The sequence below is a fragment of the Tursiops truncatus genome, chromosome 6 (genome assembly GCF_011762595.2).
Source record: "Tursiops truncatus isolate mTurTru1 chromosome 6, mTurTru1.mat.Y, whole genome shotgun sequence".
NCBI classification, from domain to species: Eukaryota; Metazoa; Chordata; class Mammalia; order Artiodactyla; family Delphinidae; genus Tursiops; species Tursiops truncatus.
In genome coordinates this window covers 112,804,118-112,816,319 of record NC_047039.1, presented here as the reverse complement: position 1 = coordinate 112,816,319, position 12,202 = coordinate 112,804,118, and the positions used below count along the sequence as shown (strand labels likewise).

The 12,202-nt window shown below is 67.1% G+C and overlaps 1 protein-coding gene across 4 annotated transcripts in view; it reads left to right on the top strand.

The window, feature by feature from the left end:
• The window catches only part of RXRA (retinoid X receptor alpha), a 99,023-nt gene that overhangs the window by 51,209 nt on the left and 35,612 nt on the right, over window positions 1-12,202 (top strand). The gene's annotated exons all lie outside the window — the stretch shown is intronic.

Below are 12,202 nucleotides of genomic sequence, written 5' to 3'. Positions count from 1 at the left end.
TCCAGGCCCCTGGGTCGGGTGGGTCGATGTCCCTAGATGTCCAGGGGGCAAGCATGGCAGTGGGCTCAGTTTGAAGGGGCAGCTGCCGCTGTCCCAGGGCACCTCCAGGCCAGACCCCAGCCCTCCTGTGCCCGGGCCGTCCCGCTCCTGTCCAGCTGGGGATAATGCTGGCCACCGAGGCCCGCTGAACACCTGCAGACCCCTCCCCCCAGGTCTCGGGGGTTAGAGGCCAGAGTACAGGCCTCTGTGGTGCTTCCGGGCCGCCAGTCCCGGGGTTCGGGGGGCTTAGATCTGCAGGGGTTCCAGGGTCGGCAGCAGCCTCACCTCCTCCTGAGGGTCAGCACCCCGCTCTCCCGCTTGTGGCAGAGACAGCAGAGCCCCAGGGGCAGTGGGCGTGTGGAGGCCCTGCTGTGGGGCGTGGTGCCCACCGCGCAGGGCAGTCAGACAGAGCCGGGGCCTGAGCCCGGCGGAGCCTCTTGTCGGATCTGTGACCCGGGCACCGTGTGCCCTCTGAGCCTCAGCTGCTGCTTCTGCAAAGCAGGAGGGCTCCTGCCCTTGAGGGCTGGCGTAGGCACCACTGCAGGGAAGGAGCAGCCTGCAGGCTGGGCTGGGGCACTGAGGTCCTGGGGGAGGCGGGGCGGCTGGAGCAGGGCAAGCATGCCTGGGGGCGGGGGTGGGGTGACCAGCCCGGGCTTGGGGCTGGTGTCCAGGAGGACCCGGCCTGCCTGAAGACCTGCCTTCTGGGGCGGTGGGCTCGGACCTGAGCTAGCATCTACAGGGCTGGGGCTCTGTCCAGACCTTCCTACTCTGTCCAGCAGGTGTGAGGAGGGCTCCCTGGAGGAGGTGTCCCTGACAGGAAGACCCAGAGGGGATGACCATGCTGCTCTGAGGGCCAGGGCTGGGGCTGAGAAAGGGCTGATGGCCACACCAGCTGGAGCCTCCCGGGGACGCTGGGCTGGGCACCGAGACCGTTGTGGGGCAGATTGGCCGTGGTGGCCTCAGGGCCCCTCTGAGAGAGGGAGGTGGGGCTGGCCTTGGTGGGAGTGATCGATAGAGACCCCTGGGTGAATTCAGGGTTTTTCCAAGGTGTAACGGTCAGCAGCAGGGGTGGGGCCCCTGCTCAGGGCATTGAGGGGGTGGCTTCACGGCGGACTAGCCCCTGACTTCCTGCGCGTCCCTGTGGGCGCCTCCTGGGTGTAGGAAAGCAGGAAGAATCAAGTGCTCCTGGTGGGGGGCAGGGGGCTGCAGGTGGAGCCGTAAGCAGTCCTGCTGCGCCCACCAGGGGGCCCTCGTCACCCCCGGCCCAGGCCCGCCGGCCTCAGTGTGGCCCTTGGTCTCTGTGCTGCCCCTCCAGCACCCCCCCGCCCCCCACCCCACCAGGATGTGAGTGAGAGGGAGGGGGCCGCTGGCTGAGCCAGGGGGCAGCGCCGGGGGCTCAACGTAGCCATGTGGGCTGGTGCCTCCGCCCACCCCTGGCCCCTGCTTGCCGTTCTCTCGTGCCGGCCTTGGGGAGGAAGGAAGCTGAGGGTTGGGTGGTGTGTGTGTGTGTGTGTGTGTGTGTGTGTGTGTTTGTTTTCGCCTGGGCTCCAGCCTCCAGTGCCTTGACTGCGAGGGTGAGGCCTGGGGAAGGCAGGGGGCTGCAGTGGGGCCTGGTGGGGGCGCTCCTGGGGGTCAGGAGGTAGTCACTGAGGCAGGTCTAGGACAGCTGGAGGGAGAGAGAGGCTGCCCCAGAGCCCGTCTGCCAGGGGCAACCCCTGGGCCAGCATCTTGGGTGTTGCCGGACTGTCCAGGAGGCCCAGAAGCGGGGTCTGGACCAGGGCCCCTGTGCTTGGAAGGAACAGTAGGTCTCTGGGATGGAGAGGTGCTGGGGGCGAGGGGAGGGACCTTTCAGGCCGCATGCCGACCCCCTTGTTACATCTGGGGGGAAGCTGGGGCTGGGAGGGGGGCAGCCCTGTGGCTCGGAGGGCGGGGGGTGTGATCTGTGGTTTTTCTCTACTTTCTGTGGGGTAGACACTCCCGCCGTGGCCAGCTTGAAGCCACTGACGGGATGTCGCTGAACGCTGGTCGGGAGGAGATGTGCGTGTGGGCTGCTGCAGCCCCAGCGGGTCAGCCCCCTGGGCCCCCCCTTTTCTGCCCCCCCGGAGGCAGCACGTGCTGCTGCTTGGGCTTCTGCTCGGCGCCTGGCACGTTCCGGGTGCTCGCTAATGTCTGAGCGCCTTTGGCTGGGCCAGCCCGGGGCAGGGCCTGGCTGGTGAGACCCCCGGGGGGCAGGAGGCACATGGCGGTGCCCCACGCAGACTTGCGGGCCTCGGGGCCCATGTGGATGTGGCTCGCGTACGCACACGGGGGCCGGGGTGGCAGGGCCTGGGGCCTCTGAACACCCAGTCCTGCGAGGGGACCCCCAGTTGTCACCACACAGGTGGGTCACGTGCCCGGGTTGCGTCGTCACCCCTGAGGCCACCCAGCTGGTGGGACAGGCCCAGTGCCTGGTCAGCTGGACTCCTCTGAGGGCGCCGAGGTTGGGTCTTCCTGCCAGCGAGGTGCCACGTCGTGGCGGCACGGGAGGTGGCACTGTCCGGGCATGGGGTGGTGTTCGGGGGGCCTGAGGCTGAGGGGCGTGGTGGCCTGGGAGCCAGCTGCTGGCCGGGATGTGCCCTGGGCCCAGCACTGGCGCTGCTGAGGCAGGATTAAGTCTCTGTGGACTCGAGAGGGGACCCCGCCTTCCACCTGTGGGGCTGAGCACCTTTCCTGCCCTGGTGTGGAAGCGCTCAAGTGATGAGACTCGTTGGGCGCAAGTGAACTGCGTCAGTGGGGCTTAGGGTCCAGAGGGCCTCACAGGCACCTCCCCAGCCGAGGAGGAGCCGGGGGTCACGGCAGACCACCAGCCACAGCTGAGTGGGCGTGGCTTGCCTCTGTGACTGGGGCCGGGCTGTGATCCTTGCTGCAGGCCGGCCCTCGCCACGCCCCCGTCCATCGGGTGAACTTAACCAGGTGTGGTCCCGGGCCCTGAACCAGGCAAGCAGGGAGCCCGGAGCTGTGAAGAGGAGTGAATGAGGAATCCCGGCCAGTACGGAGGAGGGCGGCAGCAGCCTCGGGACCGTCTGGCCAGGGTCTTGCTAAAATCAGGCCTCCGCGAAAACCACACGTGCACACGGCAGAAACCTGAGACAAATAACGTGGGAAAGGCTGTCGCATCTCCCTCCCTGGAGCTGGGAGTCCTGGACCCGCCAGTCTGCAGTGTGACCCCTGGGGATTTCCCTCTTCATCCTTGAACCCCAAACTTCAATGGGTTCCAGCGAGTGTGGACCTCTATGGTCAGGGCGGGGTGGGTGGTGGGCCCCCTGGAGGGAAGGGACCTGCTTGGGTCCCACAGCAAGTTGGGTCTCAGGTGGAGAGTGCCGTGCGAGCGGATGGGTGCATGATGGTGGGGTGCGCTGGAGATGCCTGGGGGGCAGGGGAGGGGGACTGCTGCTGGGCCGGCAGCCGGGTCAGCGTGGGCGGGAGTCCCTGGCCCTTCTGTAGGAGTCCTGCTGGACGAGCGAGGCCGCCTGGGCCCTGACCCTGCCCCACGGCCAGTGCCAGGCCTGGAGTGGGCAGCAGGGTTTCCACGTGCTCAAGTGGGGGCACTGCCTGCCTTCTGTCCGGGGCTGGCCTGGCCGCCAGCTGCCACAGAGCAGGCCGTGCTGCCGTGCGGGCAGCATGTGCGGCTCAGAGCTGCCCGGGCAGCCTCGGCCCCTGCAGCCTGATGTGGACAGTGTTGGTTGGACCTTAGGCCTCAGGGGGGGCAGGGACTGAGGACGCCCCACTTGCCTGCCAGAGCGCAGCGGGGCTGAAGGCCGTGTGATATAGCCCCCCGCACCCTCACTTCCACCGCCGGCCCTGGGCTGGGCTGCTGGCTGATGGGCTACAAAAGGCATTCTGTGCCCCGGGAGAATGACCCCGTTGTGTGGCTGGAGGGTGGCCGGGGGCCACGAAGGCTTCCTTCCTTCCGTACTTCCTGCACACCCGCTGTGAGGCCGAGCCCCCACCCGGGGCTCGTCTAGTCCCATCCAGGCCCTGCTTCCCGGGCTGGGGGGCTCCCAGCGGCGGTCAAGGCCCTGCGGCACCGCCACCTCCCCCCTGCTCGGCCTGCGCCGTCGTCCCTCCTGCAGGACCGCTCGCTGCTGGCGCGTCAGGGCACAGGATGCTCCTGTCGGGGAGCAGGGGGGAAGGCGTGGTGGGGGCCTGAGGGTGGGCGGGGCTCTGTGGCCCCCACGAGTGCTGCTTGGGCTTCTTCCAGCCCACGCCCCCACCCCCGCCAGGCCCGCACATCTGGGCGAATGAGCGTGCCTGGGTGTGCCGGCTGGCAGCGCGTCGGGGAGCCGTCGTGCCCCATCCCCGCGCCCTCACGCCAGCCTGCAGCTGGGGAAGTGGGCTCGGCCAGGTCTCCTGACTTGCCCACGGCCAGGCAGCTGGCAGCGGAGGAGTGGATTTGAGCTCCGGTCTGGGCCTTGCCCTCTCCCTCTTCTGGGCCCCTGGCTGGGCGAGGGTCCCATGCGCCGCGTCGTCTGAAGGCCGAGACTGCTCTCAGGTGGAGGAAACGAGGCTGGGGTCCCTGTTCTCCTCTGAGAAGCACTTGGCTTCGGCCAGCGGGAGCCGCCTGTGGTCACAGGTGTCTGGGTGAGGGTGGTGGGCCGGGCGGCCCTGGGAAAGGGGAACTCAGCAGTTCCGGCGGATTCCCAGCTGCCTGGCGGAGACGCTGGCCCTCCCGGGCCTCCTTCCTCGCCGGCTTCTGCTGCTTTGCTCGTCCACCGTGCGGCATCACCAGAGGCCGTGGGACCCTGAGCCGGCGGGCCGGGGGCTGATGGGGCCGCCCCCGTGGTGAGACCCCTCGCCCGCCCTGGCCATGAGGCTGTACTTTCTGGCCTCTCTTTCGGGAGGTGGCCTGGCCTGGCGGGCGGGCGACCCCAGGTGGCCGGCAGGCAAGGGCTGGGCTTGGGGGGCGCTGGGGGCGGTATGGCCTGGGAGGTGCCTGTGTCTCGTCTGTAGGGTGCAGTGCTTGTGGTGACTGCTCCGGGGCGGGGGGATGCGGGGGACAGGTGGGGAGAGCCGGGCCGGTGCTGGGTGTCTGCACAGAGTGTGCCTGTCTAGGGCCAGTCACGGCTGCCCAGCGCACGTGAGGTGCCCGGCTGTGCTCCGCGCGTCTGGTCGGTGTCCCGATTCTTGCCCCCGGCCCGAGGCCGGGGCTGCTGGGCTCTGGCCTGCCCTGGGTGTCTGGGCCAACGGGTTTTTGGGTGGGGAAGGGAAAGGGGCTGGCTCTTTTCCTCTCCTTGCCTTGAGACTCCCTGGAGGGCCTCTTGGGGTCTGGCTTTTCAGATGAGGAAACTGAGGCTGGGGATGGCGGGGACTTGTCTGGTCGGAGGGTGCGGTGGACCTGGCCCATCCTCCTGGGTCTGGTGTGGGAAACGTCTGCTCTGGAAGCCGCAGGCACCCTGCGATGAGGCCACACGGGGCTTGGACTGCCCGGAGTCGGCCCGGGATGGACAGATGGCCCTGGACGCGGCTCGCCCCTGGGTCTTGACTCCGGCTCCTGTGGTGAGGGGTTTGTCAGGGACGAGGCCTGCAGGGAGACCAGAGGCTGGCATCCCAGCGGGTCCCGGTCTCCCGCATCGTGCTGGCCCGGCTCACGGGCCGCTTCCCTTCGTTGGGTTACCAGGAGCTCCATTTCTTCACGCTTACCCTGTGCCGGGCTCGTGTGGGTCACTCACTGACCTTCACCGACGCCCCTAGGAGGACGTGCTCCCCTGTGCCCAGGTTCTGGGGGAAGCTGAGGCCCAGAGGCGTGAAGTTATTTTCCCAGGGCCCCGCGGAGGTTCAGGGGAGGGCCTCCAGCAAGATGTGGCCTTCGGGGTGGGAGCCGGGACCACCTGGCTCTTCCGGGCGTTTGAAAGGCCTTTTATGATCTGTGAATGTTCAGACCCCACGTCTCGGGCGCCTCGCCTGCATCTCCCTGGATCGGGCCGTGACCCGGCCTCCCTCACGCCGTGTGGAAGGTGTGGACGCCCGGCGAGGCTGCACTGGGCCGTCTCCGGGAACCACTTGGTGTTGGAGTTGGGACCCAAAACGAGAGAACACTGCAGCCGGGGGCGCTGGGCCGTCTTGACTGGGGGGCTGCCCACCCTACCTTGCCCTGTACAAGCCTTGCCCACGTTCTGCTCGGTCAGGATTTTAGGGACGGGCACTCAGGGTGTGCTCGTGTCCTGGGGCCGGCCCTGGGCCTCTCTGGGCTCGGTGTCTCCCATCCTCCCTGAGTGACCGCGAAGGCTCACGCCAGGTCTGAGTCTCTGAGCCCGAGGTTCCTCCCCGGCCCTGTCCTCCTGCAGCAAAGAGCTCTGTGGCACGTGTACCGGGGGCGGTGCCTTCCTGTTCCGGAGGTGTCAGTGGGGGGTCTGCGTTCACACCCCTCCGGCAGCTCTTCCTCGAGGGCAAGGACTGAGCACCCCCACACACGGGGCCCTGCACAGGCCTCTTCAGCCCTTGGTTTTGGTTTCCTTGTCTGTAAACTGAGCGCAGGAAAGAGAATTTTCCAGGTCAGTTCGTCTCTTGACGTGACAGGACATTTAAAATCGTCTAAAATTACGTTCATACAGAAAACATCCCGGGCTGTTAGGCCAGGCTCTGTGCTCGTAGAGAGAGTGGGGAGCGTGCTGACTTCTTTCCAGGGTTCTCAGCTGGAAGCTGCATATGTGTACGAGGGGCGCATTTTGGTGGTTGCAACCCATGGGAGCGTGACGAGGGGTCATCGTGGGCATCTGGTGGCCGGGCTGGGCGTTCTGAGTCCTGCCGCACATCTGCCCGTCTCCCTGCAGGGGATCGGGACCGTTATTCTGGCCACACACAGGAGATGAGAGCAGGGTATTTTGGGGTTTCTCTGCGTGGAACATGCACCTACTTGGCTGGTGGATAGTGGCTTGATTTTATTTTTTTCCCATTGTCTCCCACCTGTAGCATCTCTTGCTACCACTTTTCGCTTTTTCCGGTCGTTCCTTCTCTGGGAAATCATCCAAAGAGGCATGTTAGCGTAGTGGGTGACATTGAGTCAATAGGCTCTGAGCAAGGGCGTCTCCTTGAGCCAAACGCGCGAAGTCTTTTAGTTTCTGGAGTTGCTGTTTCGAGTGCATTTGGCTTTCTTGGTATCTGGGGTCTTCCTGTGCCTGGATCTGCAGCCCTCCTGGGTCTGGGTAGGCGTGGGTGTTGCACTCAAGGCCTCTGACAGAGTGAGGCGGTACTTTACTGTTGTCTCTCTGACGATGGCAGGCGACAGCTGCTCCCTCGCGGGGCCAGGTGCTAAGGGCTCCCCAGGTGTCCAGCGGGCTGTATGTTCCCAGGAGGGACTGAGCCCTGCTTCCCAGGCAGCTCTGTGGACTGCGTGTGGGTTTGGGGAATCGGGGTGGGTTTGGAGCTTTGGAAGGCATGGTTCTGGGTCCCCGCTTCTCCTTGTCAGGTGCTGAGGGGCTCCCCCCTCCCTCCGGCAGCCCTGAGAGCTGGAGGCTGCTGCCTGCCTGGTGTGTCCCCCTAGGCCTTGGTGTTGCCCCATCCCTCCAAGCTGGGCCTCACCGAGCTCCAGCACCCCTGGGCACAGGTCTGGTCACTGGGGCCCCTCAACACGGCCCTGCCGCTGGGAGCGCGTGTCGGTCACCTGGCTGGCCGCGCGGTGGGCGGCCCCCAGCCCCCATCCTGTGTTCAAAACCGCACGTGGTTCACAGTTGCTGGAAGCTGTCGGCAGATATATTCCCAAGGGCAGGAGCCGGCAGTGGAAACATACTTTCCCAGATTCCCTCCCCGCATTGACCCTGACCTTGGCCCCCCCGGGGGTTGCTTGTGGTTGTTGGTGAAGCCGAGAGGGCCCGGAAGGGGCACTGAGGCGGCGGTGCAAGGGCAGAGGCCCCGGCCCCAGGTGGCCGGAACAAGGTGGGGGGCGGGCTTTGGAGTTTGGGGCCTGTGGTGGGGAGCCATGGAAGGTTCTGGTGGTGACTGAGTGGACAGTGGCCATACTGCCAAATGACCAGTGCAGGGGGCGGCCATGGGAAGGGCACGCAGAGCCAGTGGCTGTGTCCTGGCCACCGCCAGATCTGAGCTTGGCCACTTGAGGCTCTCGTCTGTACGAAGGGGCTGGTGGGTCACTCCCGGGGGGCGGTGCTGTGCGGACGGAGGTCACGGTCATCCGGGCCCAGGGAGAGACTTTCCACCTGTCAGTCTGTCCATCCCCTTCCTGCCTGGAGGCCCTGTGGGCTGGGTGGCCGGGCTGGGTGCTGCCGTGGGTGCTTGCTGAGGCCCATCTGGGTTCTCAGGGCAGGGGGTCACGGGGCACGGACGCTGCCTGTTACACGGCCACCCTCGCGTTTGCGGGGTCTGCTGCCGCAGCAGCCCCTGAAAAGCGCCTGTTGTGGGATGAGAAGGTTCTCAACCTCCTGGCCGCTCCGCCCCGGCAAGGTGTGTCAGGAATGAGGCCTTAGGTCGGAGATCTGGGGACGCGGTTCAGTGCTTTGTGAGGATGGAGGTGGAAGTTCTAGGGCCTCCTGGGCCTCCGTTTCCTGGTGCAGAGTCGAACCCACTCTCCTGTCCCTGCACTTGCTGGGGGCCTGGGGGCGGGGGTGAAGGGTAGACCCTGTCTCACAGCAGGTCCCCAAGGGGTGGCAGAGTCGCATCTCAGCTTGGGAACCAATCCTGCCAGCCCCGTGGGCCCCCAGCTGAATCCGCACAGTGGCGACACAGCCCAAGGGGGTTCAGAGGCTGGTTCCCCCCCCCGCCCCCGGAGGCTGCCCTTTGAGGGAGGGGGCCTTTCCAGAGCAGGGGAGAGCCGGCTAGGCTGCAGGCCCTGCTGCAGGAGCGGTGGGATTGGGGCTGCTTTGCTGGTCCGAGTGGGAGGTACCCCTCCTGCGGCCGAGATGGGGAAGCCCTGCCCCAGCAGGCGGATGTCCCGTTCTCGGTCTGTCTCATGGGTGAGGTCCTGTCTGCTGTCTGCAGAGCCCCTGCCATCTGTGCCTCCGCCCACGACGGCACCAGCCTGGCGACCTGGCTGAGTCAGCGTGGTGTGGGTCAGCCTCTGCTCAGGGCAGGACGCTGAGGGGCCGGGCTCTCGGCACGCGGCAGCGGGGGTCTCCGAGAGCCTGCCGTGCGTGAGCCGCTCGGGAGCTGGGCTGGCGCTCTGCCCTCCAGGGTCTCCGGCTTGGCCCGGCCCCGCCCATTGTGCAGCCCTGGGCTACCACACGCTGGAGGTGCCAAGCATCTGCGCCCACATCCGAGAAGTGGCGATGCTCGGAGGGCAGTGGGAGGATTGGGGACGCCCCGGGAGAGGCCAGCCCACACCGGGCCCAGAGGAGGCAGGCCCTGATCTCTCCCTGACCGCTCCACACTACTGGGACAGGTTGGCCACCTGGCACGGAGCCCCCCGACGCCAGCACAGGTGGATGGGACGCCGGCGAACTTGGGCCTGAGTGTCTGCAAACATGTTCCCGACGCCGGCAGGGGCTGCGAGAAAGTTAGAGAGAAAAACAGCTGTAGTGGGGGTGGAAAGCACAGGCGTTCCATGACAGAGCCGGCCGCGGGCCCCTGAGCCAGCCGGAGCGACACGGCTCAAAATGAAACAAGCGTCATTCTTTTCCTGTTGAAGAGAAACTGCCTCAGCCAGCCCGCGGGCTCGGGGCCCCCCACCACCAGGCTGCCGTCGAGCAGGCGGGGTTTCATCAGGAATTTCCCCCCCTCTCCGCACCCCCCCACCCGCCATCTGGGCCGGCGCCCTGGAGGTGCTGGGGACGGTTCAGGGGTGCTGCCTGGACAGGAGGCTGCGGCACCCGGGAGCCCCTGCCCGGCCCCGGAGAGGTGAGCGTGCTCCCAGCTCCCCGTGCCCTTCGACCCCACGGTGGGCGTGCCTGCTAGCACCGGGTCCGGCCTGGAGCTCTGCCGGCCACCCAGGCTGGCTGCGGGGGCTCTGCGTGAGAGTGAAGTGTGTTGGGAGCATCAGAGTGGAGAGCTGGGTCCTGGTCCCCGGCCGCTGACTCCGGCTCCGGCTTGGGGAGTGCCCTTCCGTCCCTGAGCCCCTTCCTCCTCTGCAGGTGGGACGGAGCCAGGCCCACGTCCCCAGGCTTTGCGGAGGCCCCGTGATCAACGCCGGCTCGGGGCAGCCACACAGGCCGTGTGGCTTGTCAGACTCTAGCTCTGTGTTCTGGAGGCTCTGATTTCATTGCGGGGTCAGGGCGGGGGGGTGGGGGGGTTCCCAAGCCGCGGGGCCGCCAGCAGGCCGTGGGTTTGGGGATCTCCATTTTGCAGAGGCCGCGGCGCCAGCGGCATCACGCGCAGGCTCACCTGCCGCTGGCTCCCCAGCGGCTCTGTGGCCCCGTTCCTCTTGTCCCTCCCCCCTTTCTGTGCCTGTGCTTCCCCCCCTGGGGATTCCAGCAGGCCTGGGGGTCGGCTGCTGCCCCTCCCCAGCCTCTCCCCCGGGCAGCCCGTGTTAGGCCACTGAACAGGAGGCATGGCCCAGTGGTCTGGCGGTAGATCGGGGTCGTCTCCCTGCCATGCCCGGGGGAGGGGACGGCCCCTCAGGGGTGCAGGCTGGCCTGCCGAGGGCCTCCGGCCACGGGGTTGGAAACAGCTCTGGGGACTCTCTCTCTGTCCCTTGGCATCTTTCTGGGCGGGTGGCCCTGTGCGGCCTCCACCCGGCAGCCCTCCTGCGGGGGGGCTCCTTTCTGGAACCAGCTGGAGGGAGTGCTGCTGGGTGGGGCTGAGCCGGGCACTGCCTGTCCACCGTGTCCTCCCGACTCCTTCCTTGGCGCCGGCTGGGCCGGCCTCTCGCACCTCTGGGGCCCTGGGTTGGGTGGGTGGTCCAGTCATGGAGGCTAGTGAATGCTTGTCCCGCAGCCGTCTCTGGGGCGGGGAGAGTGGGGGAACCTCCCCGTAAATTCAGATGCCTTGGAGTTCTCCTAGAAGGACCGGCCTCCTGTTTGGGGGTCCCAGGTGGTGGCTCTGTGGCCTGCACCCTGAGGTGGTCACCCTGCTGGCTGGCTGGAGGAGCGGCACCCGAGTGGCAGCCCGGCGCTGGGTTGGGTCTCAGAGTCACGTTGGCACAGCTGTTATTGCCAGTCCTGACCGTGAACAACCCCCAGCCCCCAAGCTTCCCAAGGCCTCTGGGGACAGGACTGCCAGGGACTGGCTCTGCCTGTGGCCACCTGGCTTCTCCTGAAAAACCGGCCGTGCCCCGAGGTCCCGGAGGCCCTACAGTCATGGGGAAGGGGGCGGGGAAGGTGGGGTGTTGACCTTTCCCGAGCCAGCCTTCGGGGCATTCGTGTAGGGTGCAGGATGGAGCCAGGAGGGAGGTGTCCCAGCAGCAGGCCCTGGTCCCCGTCACCCTGAAGCTGTGAGCGGCTTCTTCCTGTAGCACCGGGCGTGCGCCGCTTGGCCTGGCGAAGAGGGGCGTGACGCAGCCAGGGAGCTGGGCCGGAGGAGTCCGGCCCCAACCTCCCGGGGGTCCGACCAGGGTGTTCCCTGCACCCCCCAAGCCCCTCTCCCCGCGCGTGTTTCCGTAAGCTGTGGACAGTTAGGTAGTGGACGCAGCTCTGGGACTCAGATCCCTCCTCTGTACCGTGGTGGTTGGAGCAGTGCTACCCCAGGTGCAGCTCAGCGCCTAGGGTACCGCCAGGTAGCGCCCCCCTCGGACATCTGCCCAAGTGCCACTGGCCCGGTGGGTGGTGGTAGCGCCCACCGCAGGAATCGGGGGAAAGTGGTGGAGACACGTTGGTTGACCGTCGAGCTGGGCCTGGTGTGAGGGCTGTGGCTGCAGCCCTCTTAGACCGTGAGCTTCTGGAGGGTGGGCGTGGGGGGGGCAGCCTCCTGCCAAGACCCTGGCGCTAGCGCCCCAGTGCATTGGCACCATTACCCCTCAGCTCTCTCCTGGACCTTTCAGGCCCAGGCACTGGCTGGCTGGTCACACGGAGCCCCTCCTGACGCCCCCTTTCCTCCCGGCTGTGCTCCCCACTTCCCTGACAGCGGCCCGGTCACGGTGCCCCCAGGCTGTACGAGTGTGCTGGGTGAGGGCGGCTGCCGCCACTGCCCGTTCCTCCTTCCGCCCCCTCACCAGCCCTGGCCGGCTCAGGACGGCCATCAGAGCCCGAAACATCGTCCGTTTGTCACTTGTGGCAAAAGCCATTCAGCGTCACCATCCGCCTCT